This window comes from Lepisosteus platostomus, chromosome 5 (genome assembly GCF_059453375.1).
Source record: "Lepisosteus platostomus isolate fLepPlt1 chromosome 5, fLepPlt1.hap1, whole genome shotgun sequence".
NCBI lineage: Eukaryota > Metazoa > Chordata > Actinopteri > Semionotiformes > Lepisosteidae > Lepisosteus > Lepisosteus platostomus.
The window spans coordinates 19,939,109-19,954,128 of NC_142615.1; the positions used below are offsets into that span (position 1 = coordinate 19,939,109).

At 45.8% G+C, this 15,020-nt stretch overlaps 3 non-coding genes and 1 pseudogene across 3 annotated transcripts; 1 reads left to right on the forward strand and 3 right to left on the reverse strand.

Moving 5' to 3' along the window:
- Positions 1-2,342: 2,342 nt before the first annotated feature.
- trnal-uag (transfer RNA leucine (anticodon UAG)) lies at positions 2,343-2,424 on the reverse strand. Its single transcript has one exon. It is a non-coding gene; the product is annotated as a tRNA-Leu (tRNA).
- Positions 2,425-6,100: 3,676 nt separating this feature from the next.
- trnay-gua (transfer RNA tyrosine (anticodon GUA)) lies at positions 6,101-6,188 on the reverse strand. Its single transcript is given in 2 exon segments — positions 6,101-6,136; positions 6,152-6,188. It is a non-coding gene; the product is annotated as a tRNA-Tyr (tRNA).
- A 755-nt stretch (positions 6,189-6,943) lies between these two features.
- On the forward strand, positions 6,944-7,249 carry LOC148664600 (histone H4-like; annotated as a pseudogene).
- A 306-nt stretch (positions 7,250-7,555) lies between these two features.
- LOC148664601 (U7 small nuclear RNA) lies at positions 7,556-7,611 on the reverse strand. Its single transcript, XR_015939036.1, has one exon. It is a non-coding gene; the product is annotated as a U7 small nuclear RNA (small nuclear RNA).
- Between the last annotated feature and the right edge of the window lie 7,409 nt (positions 7,612-15,020).

Sequence of the window (15,020 nt, forward strand, 5' to 3'; positions counted from 1 at the left end):
TTAATTCACATCTCCTTTGCTCAACTAAATAGGCTCACCCCTCTCACTGAAATGGTGCTTTTTTATTAGTTGTTGTTAATGTTTTTTTTCTGTAAAATACTTTGAGAAGCCACCTTTAAAGGCGCTATATCAAATAAAGTTCATTATTATAATATTTATTTCTGGGGTTCCTATGAGATGATGACTTGTAGGTGGTACTTGGATGCTTTGGTTGGATTAGGGGTGGTACTTGGTCCAAAACGTTTGAGAACCACTGCTGTAGATACTTTATTGATCCCATGAGGGAAATTAATAAAGCTTACTCACATTAATAAAACTGACGTCACTCCTTTTTATTTAACCCAGATTGTGAAGACAACTCCACCCTATCAAAGGTAATAGTTGCACAAAAGTTGGAAAGCACACTCTGAATCCATTTGTACTGTATATTTGATTTCCGCGATCCGTTCAAGGCTGCTTGGTGCTTCGCAAGCAAGACATTTCAGGGAAGAAACTCCGTTTAGAGAACTACTGGTGCATTTTCACTCATTGAATTTGATCTTTGTACTCTCTTTTCATTCTCACCTATAATATTTCAAAATTACAGTTCGGATTTGTTGGAAAACTTCACAGGCATTATTAAGTTAGGACTGTACAATTGTATTTTAATATCTTGGTATATTTACCTTCATTTTAATATGGATGTAACCATAAATGTTGTACTTTTGTCGTACATTTTAACTGAGGACGCACGACGACTATTATACCTTGTGATACATGCAAGACATCTGTAAACGAAGATGTAATTACAGTCAAATTGGCAATTAACAGAAAACCACAATTGTATAATATTATTTCTCTATGTTGATGATCAGTTGAAGGATTTGAAGAAACTATATATTATTCCTCGATATCGATGATCAGTTGAAGGATTTGAAGAAACAGCAGCGATAGCAGGTGATTTTGGTTTTGAACCCATCTTTACACCTCAATAATCCATTTGTCCTCGAAAAAAGAAAAGACAGGCATGTTTTGAGTCTCATAATGATCATCTTCTCGATCCAAAGAAACATATAAATTTGATTCCTTCCGTAGTATTTGGGATTTTCTTACAAAGATCTCACGAAGTATTGCCAGGATCTATATTTAGCGTTCGGTAGTGATAACACTGCTGATATTGATTGAGTAGAAATCTATGATGTATTGACAACTTTATCTGAAGCGAGAAGTCCTAGAACGCTGCCTATGAAGTGTTAGGATTCATACCAAGATATACTTTTTGTTTTCAACCCAAAATGCTGCTATTGCATTAATCATTATATGAACTATACCAGTTTTGGTAGCTTCTCTGCATGATTTTTCAAAACTGAAACTAATTACAAAATTATTTAAGATCAACCATGACAAAAAATTATAAATCAGGACTAATATTAATATCAACTGATGTTACTACAGAAAAAAGATTTAACTGAAATATTAATAAGACTATTTGTGATTATGTCACTTCTCTGCTTCAGCAAGGTCAATATAAGACTCTGAAAGTAGTAAAGCAAAACTGAACTCAAAATCATATTAGGAATTCTGAGCGATATCTCCATACAGGTAATCCAACAGAACGTTGAAATATTTGAATATCATCTCTCTGTATATTGCACTGCTTTTAACCTAGAGTAAAACTATTGGATTGAAGGAATGCTAACCGCTGGGTTAAAATGTATAGTTGTTATTTGGAGAAATCTGTAAACTCGTGATCTTATATGTTTTAAAAGACAGCACAGGAAAAAACAGTGCTGATTATTTTCCGGAGACGGAGCACTGATGACCTATCTGAGCTAATCGATAAAACCCACCCAGTGGATACTCTAGCAGAACGTCAAAGAACATTCACCTTTGTATCCAAAGAAACCACAGGAACAACATCAGGTAGCACAATCAATTCCCCTTTTAAATCTTTCCTGTAAGGTATGCTATGTGAATTCATCAAGTTAATCCTCTGATCTCTTTTGAGCACGAACAAAGTATTTCTGATGGAGCGCTCTGTTCAAAGATAAGCTATTACCCCTGCCAACGATTCGGCGTGAAGAATTAAAAGTTTCACAGACAAAAGCAGCTCACCACCACAGCCAATATTAAATTTACTTGCCGGTACACTATCATGTGCACTGCCTCAAAAGTGATCTCGGCAGATGTTGTTCCCTACATAAAGCTGAACGTGCCAAAGAGAATTTTTGTTGAGAAAACAAAATATTTTTTCTGCCTTGATGTTAAGCCTGTCTTTTAGAAAGTCTATCTCTAAACACCTCCCGCAGCCTAACAAAAAGCACTTTTACTGATCGTATTGCAGGTCTTAAAACACTAACATTTGGCAGCGGTGGGATTTGAACCCACGCCCCCAGAGAGACTGGAGCCTAAATCCAGTGCCTTAGACTGCTCGGCCACGCTACCTTCCTCCATGCCCATCTTCCTCACATTCTTGGCTTGGAAAATGCCGGGGGCTTCAGCTCTTGTCGTCGGATCTAATGATATCATGACATGTGGAAGTGACTGCACCTTCATCTTCCGAGATGCTTTCAATAGCACAAATGCTACTTTCACCGGCACAAACATAGCAATAACGAAGGAGGTGGGTTTCATCCTTTGTGCTGTTTGTAGGGGCGCAACTCTACGTCGATCTACTGACTTGAAGAGCAAATATCAAAATCCTCTGCTATTACTGTTGCTTTTTTCATAGTTTCTTTAAATCCTTCATTTGAACATAGATTTTGAAGGATATTGATGATAATACCACATAAATTGTGGTTTTCTTGTGATCGCCATTTTTTTTCAAATACCAGCCTTTTTTACAGTTCCTTGCGTGTTTCACAAGGTATAATAGCCCCCCTCGCATCCTCAGCTAACATATTTTAAAATTACAATAGATTATACAGCATGCATGTTTACATTTATATTAAAATTAAAGTAAATACACCAGAATACATACAGTGCTAACCCAATAATTCTTGTCAGGTTCTCCAACAAATCTGCGTTGTTATTTTAACATGTTTCAGCTGAGGGTGCAACAGGAGTATAAATGAATTTTCCCGCCAGCCGTTCAAAGACCAAATTCCATGAGTGAACATTATTTTCTCAGAAGTTGCCGGTATTGGACTTTGCCGGTGGTAATGAATTATATCCACAACTGTTGTAGTAGTTCCTTCTTGAAATTCGACACGTGCAAAGCACTCGTAATATCATAGGTGTTAAAGTTCGCTGAGTCTATTCGAGTCATGGTGTGTATCCCTGCCTATCATTGGGAGACGGGTAGCTTTTTTACACTCAGATTCCAATCTTCAATGCTTTGTGTGAGAGCTTACATACAGTAACTTTCATTTTCTCACATTTTCTGACGACTGTTCCAAAGGGGCACCCTGTCAATTCCGAATACTTTTCAAAAATCTGCCTGCATGTTTGATTATTGTCATTTCATTTAGAAAAAGTTCAATATTGATCATAACTAAAGAAAATAATGATCACGAACAAAAAAGGGATAAAGATGCGAGTTGATCTTGAATCACAGCTGGGTGACACGGTCTTCTGTTCTGATATGGTTGTACGAGAAACAGGAGGAATCGCCAATCTCCTATAGAACATGAGTTGAATCAGGAGTGAGACATTTCGTATACTCGTGCATATGTCAACGTCTGACCTACATCGTAAAACTAACATTAAGTTGTCAGAGACATTCATTTATATACAAACAAGAGACAGACCAAGTAATAATTCTACATTAGTTCAGGTGGGTAAACCTGAACTAACTAACTAATAAGCCTATTAATAATTCTACATTAACGTGTCCTACACTGATCAGACTGATTGACATGGTCTGATTCAGAGCCTGTGCAGTTCGTGCTAATTACAACAAGGACAGTTCTGAACACTCATCACCGAACTGAGCACAAGTTCAGCTGTTCTCCAGTTTTGTTACGCATGGTTTTTCATTGCAATTGAGTTCAGAGCTGGAGCTGAACTCCAGACAGTACAGTGTTTTGGGTAAGTTGTCGAAATTCGCATGAGGCTGCAGACAACTTACCTAAAGTGTGTTCTATAGCTTTCAGGTGGAGTTCATTTATATAAAAGAATGTAAGTGGTATAAACGAAACAAGCCAGACGGCAGTCCAACCTACAGTATAATTTTCTGATGGAAGTCCTGACGTGTTATTCATTACGCCACTGACCCTGCTATTGTAGTGCTAAAATAAAACACGTTTTCTACATTTATATCTGTTTAAAAATCACTATCTAAAAAAGACAAAGGGTTTGTGTGTCAAGCTAAAATTCCGCTTCATTTCGAATGCAAATAAAAACCATTTTGTTCCAAGAAATCATAAATTTGTCACATCCTTCATACTACTAATAAGTATACGAATAAATACTCGGAAGAAGCCGCTCAGGTATTAGAGAGATTTAAAATCGGATCGGAGGATTTAGAGTCCAGACTGCAAACCAACAGCTGACACAGGTCTTTTATAGAACCGGTTTGATTTCCTCTACTTTGTCCCCGTGACGTCATTGTCCTGCTCACAGCCGAGCCCGACACACATCTGGTTTCTGTCGCTGGGCGCACACCCTGCGGTCCATGCGGGTCCTGATACCCCAGTACAATGACGGGGACACTAAACTGTAAACAGGTGCCGTCCTTCGGCTGAGATGTAAAACCGAGGTCCTGTGATCATTCAGGAGAATGGTGGTGGTGGAAGGGAGTCCCCATTACCTGTAAAGCGCATTGAGTGGAGTATCCAGAACAGCGCTATATAAGTGTAAGCAATGATGATGATGATGATGATGATGATGATTATTATTATAATGTAAAATGCAATAAAAAAAATCAAACTTTGATTCAAAATAGATTAATTTAAAAACTGATAAAGCTAATGCTTTTTTCAGGGCTATATCTACTTTTTTTTTTAAAAGCGAAGTCTGTCGCGATTGTGAAAGTTAGAGAATGTATTCCGGCGGGTGCTTTCATATCATGAGCGTCAGTCTCGCCCGTAGCTGCGAGAAGGTTAAAAGCGCACAAGTGATCTGTAGACGATGTTCGGGGAAGAAATAATTCTGTTTTCAGCACAGGGAGTGAGAATGAGCTCAGCCCGGCTCCCAGCAGAATCCATTCTGGTTTGGTTACTGTTAGACTGTGCGTCTGAGGCTCTTTGGATCGCAACGTAAAAAAAACAATTGCTCACATCGTGTGACTTTCACGACAGGAAGGAAAGATATCACTTTAAAAAATCAGAACTGAAGATTTGGATCCTGGGCCTCAACTTAAAAATAAACAGAGTTTAACGACAGGAAATTGATTCCAGTTGTCAGATCACGTATACGCATACCTTAGCTTTGTGCAACAACCTGAAACTTTCAGGTACCATAAATAATATTATTGCTAAACATATGCCATTCTAATCTGCAAACGACCAGAATATAGAATACAAATTTTTGTATAAAAATGCATTAAGTCCTGTTCTACACCTGCATGCTTTGGAAGCGCTGGCCTACCTGTATCAAAATATCAGATTGTGTTTCTGCAACATTTCGCGCATAGTACGCCATTTTATCTAAAACAGTCACAACGAGGGCTTTACATGCAGTCTGGGGTATTTTCCCCTTTTATATTTTTGCCACTTTATATCGAACCTGTTATACTCCCAGAAGTGCACAGTAGCTTGTACTTAATAAAAATGTACAATTCACCGCTGGTATAAACAGATGTGTGCCGTCTTTGCCTTTGTAAGCATTTGTTTAAAAAATAAGTTCACAATACGATAAAAACACAGAAAGCACAAACTTTATAATACAAGGATACAAAATCAATACCAAATCATTATGCCAATTAAGTAACTATCCTTTGAAAACAGAGAACACCTTTATATCTACAAAAACTTGACATTTGTATGTATTTTTGAATTACAAAGCAGACAGTGTAGTCCCTTAATTCAAAGATCAGATCTTGGCCAAAACAAGACAATCAGACGTGGGCTGAATTCGGAACAGGAGCCTTTGCTTAGTCGATTATTGAGCTTTTGATCAATGTCTGAATAAAACAGATTCACTTTTTTAACTCTTTGATTAAATTACACGAAAAGCACCTTCCTTCGAGCCGGAATCGAACCAGCGACCTAAGGATTCCCTGTTGACTCCACTACAGTCCTCCACTCTACCAACTGAGCTATCGAAGGGATGCTGTGGCATTGCTCTCTGGCGCATACTGCCCAATGAAGTAAAATGTGAAATGGGTGATTTAAATCCCACTTCGACATCAAGTTTCCAACTCGTTTCCTTAGTCTCATTAACTTGAATTTAAGCCACGAACCAGGATTCTACTGTATAAACTTCCAGGGATATTACAAAATGTTTGATGGGGCATCAATCATTCCAGGCGGAAATTGATTCCTTTTTTTTCTCGAGGGATCATATTAAACATTTCATTAGTCTCGAGAGGAGGATCACCATGAGACACAAAACAAACAGTTTCTTTCGGTCTTTATTAGAAAGTAGCGTTTGTGCTACATTAATAATATTTTCGTGGAAATAAAGAAGTTGTAAATTTTAAAAATTTATATTTGAATCGAAATGTGGTTTTGAGTTAAATATTAGCGTGTTCATGTAATTAGTTTGTGTTTGTCATTAATATATATATATATATTGCCATGTTACTAGAATTTGTAACTGAAGTTTACTAGTTGTGTTTTTTATAATGATTAGACATTTGAATACAATATTGTAAATAATGTATAATTTGAACTACATATTGTTAAGGTGTGAATAATTGTATATTTTAATAATACATTTCTAAAACAAAATATTGGCTTTATTTACTAGTTTCTACACCTATAAAAAACTTTCTTTGATGTATAATAGACATCAAAGAAAGATGTCTATTATACATCAAAGATGAGCAGTGTGTGTCGTGTTCACAGCTGATAACTAGAAGATGTCTGGAAGAGGCAAGGGCGGAAAGGGACTCGGGAAAGGAGGTGCTAAGCGTCACCGTAAGGTTCTCCGCGACAACATCCAGGGAATCACCAAGCCCGCAATCCGCCGCCTGGCTCGCCGTGGGGGAGTGAAGCGGATCTCCAGGCTGAACTACGAGGAGACCCGCGGGGTGCTGAAGGTGTTCCTGGAGAACGTCACCTACACCGAGCACGCCAAGCACGCCAAGAGGAAGACCGTCACCACCATGGACGTGGTGTACGCGCTGAAGCGCCAGGGCCGCACCCTGTAAGGCTTCGGAGGCTAAACAGGAGCGGAGCTTCACTACCGGACCCCGACGTATAAACCCAAGTGACCCAGTGACATTTGTCACTGCTGAGGTTGCTTTATGGGTCTATTTTCTATACTGTGCTGATCAATTGGAAATCAAATGGCAAAAAAGACCCGTTCCCGCACCTAAGGTCAAATATTAGGAATCAAAACTGCTCGAGTGTATGGAAGCACACAGCTTTTTCAAGATTTCCAAGTGCAAGATCTTTTTATTCATAAAAGACCCTATTTATGTTGTATGAGAAATATTAATATTAATACAGAATCCTTTTTCACCAAATAAATGGGGTTCCTGACTTCAGAAAGCCTTCTAGACAAATACTAAAAGAGCAAAAATTCAATTTGGTAAATGAAATGAAAACACATACCCTACCAAACCTTGAGTACAGGCCATTCAGGATGATAATACAAAACCATTTATAATTCAACAAATAAAACCTGTCAACTGGTAATCACCACTTATCATAAAAAAATAAGTAGCAATACACAGTAGGGGACTCTTGGGTGCAAGTTAAATCCATGCAAGAAGGGGTTTAGTGTTATATTTCCAAATCAGATATGCAAATGAGAGATCTGGCCCAGCCAATCTCAAAGCTCCCATGGTATGGAATGGAGCTGCTCCCCTCTTCTAGTTATTCACACTGGAGTTAGGTTACATATTAGCACATTTCATCTAACAGTTGCTCCAGAAACAAAAACGTAAACAAATGATCTGGAATGTGACCACACCTATGAGAATGTAGTTCAACAGATAACTTGTAAACCTTGTCATAAGATGTTTTTTGTTATACAAAATATACTTTATTCTGCAAAAAAAACATCTCAAAAGGAACATCTCACACATATTAACACTCCATGTAATAAAAAACAATGGCGGAACGGAGATTGATTGTCCGTTATCAATCTTTGCGAGTGGGGGCGGATTTGCGCAATTAAGAGAGTCCCTCCAAATCTACCACTTGCTATTGTCCTTTAATCTCTGTATAGGGCCCAAAGTCCATTCCAGCGCTCCCTCGCCGTGGGGAAACCCCATTTGGCGACGTGGTGCTTCGTCCTCCTCCTGAGGTCCGCCAGGATCCTCTCCTCCAGCTCCCTCGCCCCCCACTTTATGTTGTGCCGGATGAGAGTGTTCCTCGCCTTCCACAGTCCTTGTTTTGTGAGGGACAGTAGCAGCCCCCACAGGTCCTGTGTCCCCTTGTCCAGTCTGGTGGGTGCCAGCCCCCAGCAGAATGTACTGGTAACTGAGCACTGCATCCTTTCCCAGGAGTTGCATAATGTTGTCCATTCTGCCCCACACCACCTTGGCGAAGAGGCAGCTCCAGAACACGTGCTCCTGAGTCTCCTCGACAAAACACATGTTCCGGGGGCAATGCGGATTCCTGGTTAGCGAGTGTCTGTAGAGGACCTCTCTGGTAGCCAGTCTCTTGTGCACAGCCATCCAGTTGAGGTCCTTCAGTTGGTTGTCAAGTTCTTTGGGCTGTGTCCTTTCCCAGACTTGTCTGGGAACCTGCAGCCTTTCGTCAGCGACCAAATGCCCCCTCACCTCTTTGTACAGGGCTCTGTGGTTGGTGCAGAGCTCTGGCTGTCTCGTGGCCTCGTACCTCCTGCTCCACTTGACAGCGTGGGTGTAGAACTTCGGTCGCCTCTCTGCCTTGGGCCCAGTGTTTGACCACTGGACCAAGTGCCTCATCGGGACGGAGAGCCACAGCCTGACAAAGTACTGGTACTTGTGGCCAATGGGCTCCTGCAGCGCCCGACAGAGGTTGCAGTAGAAGATGCAGTCGAGTTTCAGGGGGAAATGTGGGACATCTCGAACCCCTTCCTCGACCGGCTGACACATCCGGTTTTCGAGTGATGTACTCGTACTTTCCGCCCCAGACGAGGCCGAAGATAATCCCTTGCAGCGCTCGTCTGAGTCTGGCCGGCAGCGGGTACACCACCGCCAGGTAAACCAAAGCCGGCAGGATGTCTGCTTTCAACACCATCACTTTCCCTGTGTAGGACAGCGACCGCGTTTTCCACAGACCCAGCTTCGCATTCACCTTGGCGATCCTCTTGGTCCAGTTGTTGGTCTCGTTGTCCTGGCTCTGGAAGGAAACCCCCAGTATTTTGAGGGGCTCCGTGCAGAGCTTGAGACCCTCCGGCGCTGTCGTCCTGTGCTTCCAGGGCCCGAAGAACTTCAGTTTTCTCTTTCGGCGGTTGAGTTTCGACCCCGAGGCTCTGGAGTATTGCTCCATGACCTGCAGGGCCCTCCTCAACCCCCTGTCCGACCTCAGGAACTGTGTTGTGTCGTCGGCGTACTGGGAGATCTTCAGGGTTTCCCCCGCGCCTCCCGGTATCTCCAGGCCGTAGATGACTGGGTCCCGTCTCACCGTCTCTGCTAAGGGCTCTTGAAGAGGAGATGATGCCCTCCCTCATGGTGTCTCAGAGTTTCCCCCGGCGGAAGATCCACTTCCACCAGATCTGCCGCCAGGGTGTCCCAGAAGCAGGTGTAGAATTCCTTGGGGAGTCCGTCCGGCCCTGGCACCTTGCCATTCTCCATGGACAAGAGCGCCGCCTTCAGCTCCTCGGCCGCGATCGGACCCTCCAAGTCCTCCCTCACCTCCTCCGGTACTCGTGCCTTCAGCTCTTCCAGAAAAGCATCGCCTGCCTCCACCTCTGTCTGCTTTTCTGAAAAGCGCTCCGTGTAGAAAGCGGTGGCCGCTTCTACCTTGTCGCTCTCGTCCAGCACTTCCTCTCCATCTCCTCGTCTCAGGCCGTGGATCACCCTCTTTTTCTGGGCTCCTCGGACCTGATTGAGTTTGCGGAGCCTCTCCTTCAGGTCCCGTGCCCGGGCTGAATTGAAGGCTCCTCCCCCGTTAGCCGAGCTGTACTCCTCCTCTAGTTGTCTCTGGAGTCGTGCAGCTTCCTTCCTCTCCCTGGCCGCCTTCCGTCTGCAGTACGTCTGCGCCAGGGTTCGGGTCCTGTCCTTCACCGACTCCCACCATTCCACCATGGAGCTGTAGCCGTCTCTCAGATCGACCCAGCTCGCGTAGTCTTTACGGAACAGTGCCTTGAAGTCGTCTTCCTCCAGTATCTCCTGGTTCAGCTTCCAGTACCCACGACCGAATGCCGGCAGGTTGGTGTTAGCCACCACCGTCAAGCGCTCGTGGCTGGAATACCACTCCGGGGACACCGTCGCCGACTCCAGGGAGCAGGTCGTGTGCAGAAAGATGTAGTCCAGGCGGCTGCACACTCCCCGGGAGTTTTTTCATGTCGTTCTGACGTCGTTAGGGCGGCACCGTCTGAAACCGTCTACCAGGGAGAACTGCTTGAGTAGCGACTCCAGCTCTGCCGAGCTAGCGTCGCTCCCCTTCTCCCGGTCGACGTTGAAGTCCCCGCCAAGCACCACCTGTCTGTTGGTGGTGCAGCAGCTGGCCAGGTCAGCAAACACTTCCTTCCGGATAGAGGGTTCTGTCGGAGCATAGACGTTAATTGCTCTCAACTTCTGCCCCCTCCAGTCGATGTCTGCGACCAGGATCCGGCCCTGCACCACCGAGAAGGAGGAAACCAGCGTCATCTCTGGGTTTCCGAGGAGGATTCCCACTCCGGAAGAGTGGACCCCTCCTACGCTCCAGCATGATTCTCCCTTCGTCCATTCCCTGGTGAATGTCAGCTTGTCGCTTTCATCCTTCAGGTGGACCTCCTGTAAGAAACAAACTGAGAAAGACTTTGATGCCAGACCATGAAAAACTACCCGTCTTTTCACCGGGTCTCTTAGCCCTCTCACGTTAGTTGTTAGAAAGGTAAGTTTCACAGTCATGATTAAACAAGTGAAAGTTGAACCTCCTCTCTTTGTGCTTACAGTGGAAAACTTGGGAGTCTACATCTGGGCTCCACTTCCTGGGCTGCCTCTTCCTGTTGTTCCTGGGCCTCAGGGGATGGGGATCCGACTTCCTGGGCTGCCACTTCCTGTTGTCCCTGGGCCTCGGGGGAGGGGGTTACCTCTTCCTGGGCTGCCTCCTCCTGTTGTCCGTGGGACTCGGGGGAGGGGGGTTCTGTTTCCTGGGCTGTCACTTCCTGTCGTCTTTGGGCCTCGGTGGGGAGGGTTTCCATTTCCTGGGCTGCCTCCTCCGGTTGTTCCTGTGCCTCGGAGGAAGAAAGTTCTCCCTTACCACTCTTTTCTTTTGTCCTTCCGAAGGTGGATCCGCCATGCATCTCTTCTCCCGCTTTCTCTTTCCCTTCTTGCTGGGAGTTATTAGGGCCCTTCCTCCGGTCAGCCATTTTGTCCGTCGTCCTGGCGGCCATCTTGTGGCACTGGTGCAGCTAGGGGTGTGGCCTCGGCAGTGTCGGTTCTCTGCGGGGGAGGTGCGGGTTCTTGTTCTCACCTCTCTCCCTTTGTCCACCACCTGCGCAAACGAAGGTTTGCTTACCTTGCATTGGTGAAGGAGGTGTCCCTCGGCGCCGCATCCGTCGCACTTTTTGGCTGCCCGGCAGAAGAAGACCCTCCCTGCCCGCCCACCACTCCCTCAACTTTACCATTTGTACTCCCGGAGAAGTATGACGGCAATCCTGCAGGCTGCAGGGGCTTTATTGCCCAGTGCTCCCTGGCTTTTCAGCTGCAGCCTGAGCGTTTTTCTACTTCTCGACAGAGGATCGGATTCGCACTTTCCTTGCTCACAGGCAAAGCATTGGATTGGGCTGCAGTATTGCTTGCTAGAGGAGATCAGCTGTTCTCTGACTTTCAGCTTTTTGCTGACCGTCTCCAGGCGCGTTTTTCTCAAAGCAACCCGGATTTGACTTGCCTTCGGCTTTCCTCTCTTCACCAGGGCGACAGACCACTGCAAGATTATGTGGCTGAATTCCAAGCTCTCGCCACGGAGTCTGCCTGGAACCCGGAAGCTTTGGTTTGCCTCTTCGCTAAGGGTCTCTCGGAGGATCTAAAGGACCACCTGGTGCTCATGTCCTTACCAACCTGGTCTCTAGAGGCGGCTATCGCTGCGGTAGTTGAATTGGACACTCACATTCGGCTGCGGAGAGCGGAGAGACACCCAGGAAGCAGACCTGTGCGCCCCATGGGTCCTCCCCTCGTGGCGCCCACCCTGCCACATGCACCCCTGTCCTTGGAGGAAAAGGAAAGGCGCCGTCAGGAGGGGCTGTGTCTGTACTGCTCTGCGTCGGGTCACCTGCTCGCTACTTGTCCTTTGAGACCCCCACATCCACCTCGAGCTCCCCCACTGCCTACTGTTAGTGTCAGTAGTGCTGTTTTTTCACAATCCTCTTCAGGGCCTTTATTCCCAGCTGAGATTTCCTGGATGGACACGCACCTTCCCCTTTCGGTTTTGGTGGATTCAGGGGCAGCTGGGAATTTTATGGATGCCTCTTTTGCTAAGAAGTGGGATATTCCTCTTGCTCCGCTTTCACCCCCTATCTGCATTCAAACGTTGGATGGGTCACCGATCGCTCCTGGACGTATTTCCTGGCAGACCATTCCCCTATCCCTTACTGTTGGTGCCACTCACGTGGAGGACATTTCACTCCTTCTCCTGGACTCCCCTGCTTACCCTGTGATCCTGGGCCTTCCCTGGCTCAAAAAGCATGATCCCCACATCTCCTGGGCCAAGAATGAGATCATTGCCTGGAGCCATGCCTGTCGTGATAACTGTTGTCGTCCTCCACTCAAGGTTGCTGCTTCAGTAAACCTCTTGGAAGAACACTCTATTATTCCCCCCCAATATGCACATTTGAAGCAAGCCTTTGACAAACAGAAAGCTCTATCGCTCCCCCCTCACCGCACCTATGACTGTGCAATAGATTTGCTTCCAGGAGCACTCCCACCCAAAGGACGGATCTACCCGCTCACTCAGACAGAGAATGAAGCCCTGCAGGATTATATCAAGGAGGCCCTGAATTCTGGTTTTATTCGTCCCTCCTCGTCCCCAGCCTGTGCTGGGTTCTTCTTCATAGGGAAGAAGGACGGCTCCTTGAGGCCGTGTATTGATTACAGAGGCCTGAACTCCATTACAGTCAAACATCCCTACCCCTTGCCTTTAATCCCAGCCGCTCTGGAGTCCCTACGTGGAGCCTCCATTTTCTCAAAACTAGATCTACGAGGGGCTTATAATTTAATCAGGATCCGTGAAGGGGATGAGTGGAAGACAGCCTTTATGACCATGCACGGCCACTATGAATATCAGGTGATGCCTTTTGGACTCGCTAATCCCCCGGCAGTCTTCCAATCCTTCATAAATGACATCTTCAGGGACATTATTGGAAAATTTGTCTTGGTATACTTGGATGACATCCTCATTTTTTCCACCGACCCTCAGGAACATGTCCATCACGTCCAGGAGGTCTTGTCCAGACTCATCGACAACCAGCTCTACGCCAAGCTTGAGAAATGCATTTTTCATGCTTCTAAGATTCACTTTCTGGGCTACATTATTTCTCCTCTTGGAGTCGAGATGGACTCAGCCAAGGTGGCAGCTATCAATGATTGGCCTGTGCCACATAATTTGAAGCAAATCCAACGCTTTTTAGGTTTTGCCAACTTCTACAGGCGATTCATCCGGAACTTTAGCTCCGTGGTGGCGCCCATTACGGCTCTGACCCGCAACCGTCCTAGTCGGGGTAAATGGAATCCGGAGGCTAACCAGGCATTCCTGTGCTTGAAACGTCTCTTCAGCTCCGCTCCTCTCCTACGGCATCCGGATCCCTCCCGGCCTTTCATTGTTGAAGTTGACGCCTCTGCCCATGGGGTTGGTGCAGTCCTCTCCCAGTGCCTCGAAGAGGATCGCCTCCCTCATCCATGTGCTTTCTTTTCCAAGAAGCTCTCTCCTGCTGAGGTTAACTATGATGTGGGCAATCGGGAACTCCTAGCTATCAAGCTGGCCCTCGAGGAATGGAGACACTGGCTGGAGGGGGCTCAGCACCCCTTTGTCATTATTACGGACCATAAGAACCTGTCCTATATTCAATCTGCCAAGCGCCTCAACTCGCGTCAGGCCCGTTGGTCACTTTTCTTTTCTCGTTTCAATTTTCTTATCACTTACACTCCTGGCTCGAAGAATGGGAGGGCTGATGCACTCTCTCGGCTCCATGACCCCCCAGACCTGGACGACACACCTGAACCAATCATCTCTCCTAACAGAATCGTGGCAGCGATTCATTGCTCCATTGAAGATCAGGTCAGGCGTGCCTTCAACGGAACTACAGTTCCTCTGTGCTGCCCCCCGGATAAGCTTTTCGTCCCGAACAACTTACGTTCTGCGGTTTTGCAGTGGGGACATGATTCCCGGTTTGCCGGCCACCCGGGATGCAGACGCACTCTGGACCTCCTCACCAGGGACTTTTGGTGGCCTTCCATGCGATCTGATGCAGCAGAGTACGTCCGGGCTTGCCCGGTCTGTGCCAGGAGCAAGACTCCGCGCTCTAGGAAGGCTGGCCTCCTTCACCCCCTTCCAATCCCACACCGCCCTTGGTCCCACATAGCTGTTGACTTCATTACGGACCTTCCTAACAGTCAGGGTCATACGGTAATCATGGTGGTCTCCGATCGTTTTTCCAAAGCAGCCCATTTTGTCCCCCTCCCAGCATTGCCCACAGCCCAGGAAATGGCATCTTTGTTTCTACAACAGGTCTTTAGGATACATGGTTTGCCTGATGACGTTGTCTCGGACAGGGGACCGCAATTTATCTCGGCCTTTTGGAAGGCTTTCTGTCAAACTCTAGGGACTCATGTATCTTTGACTTCTGGTTATCATCCTGAG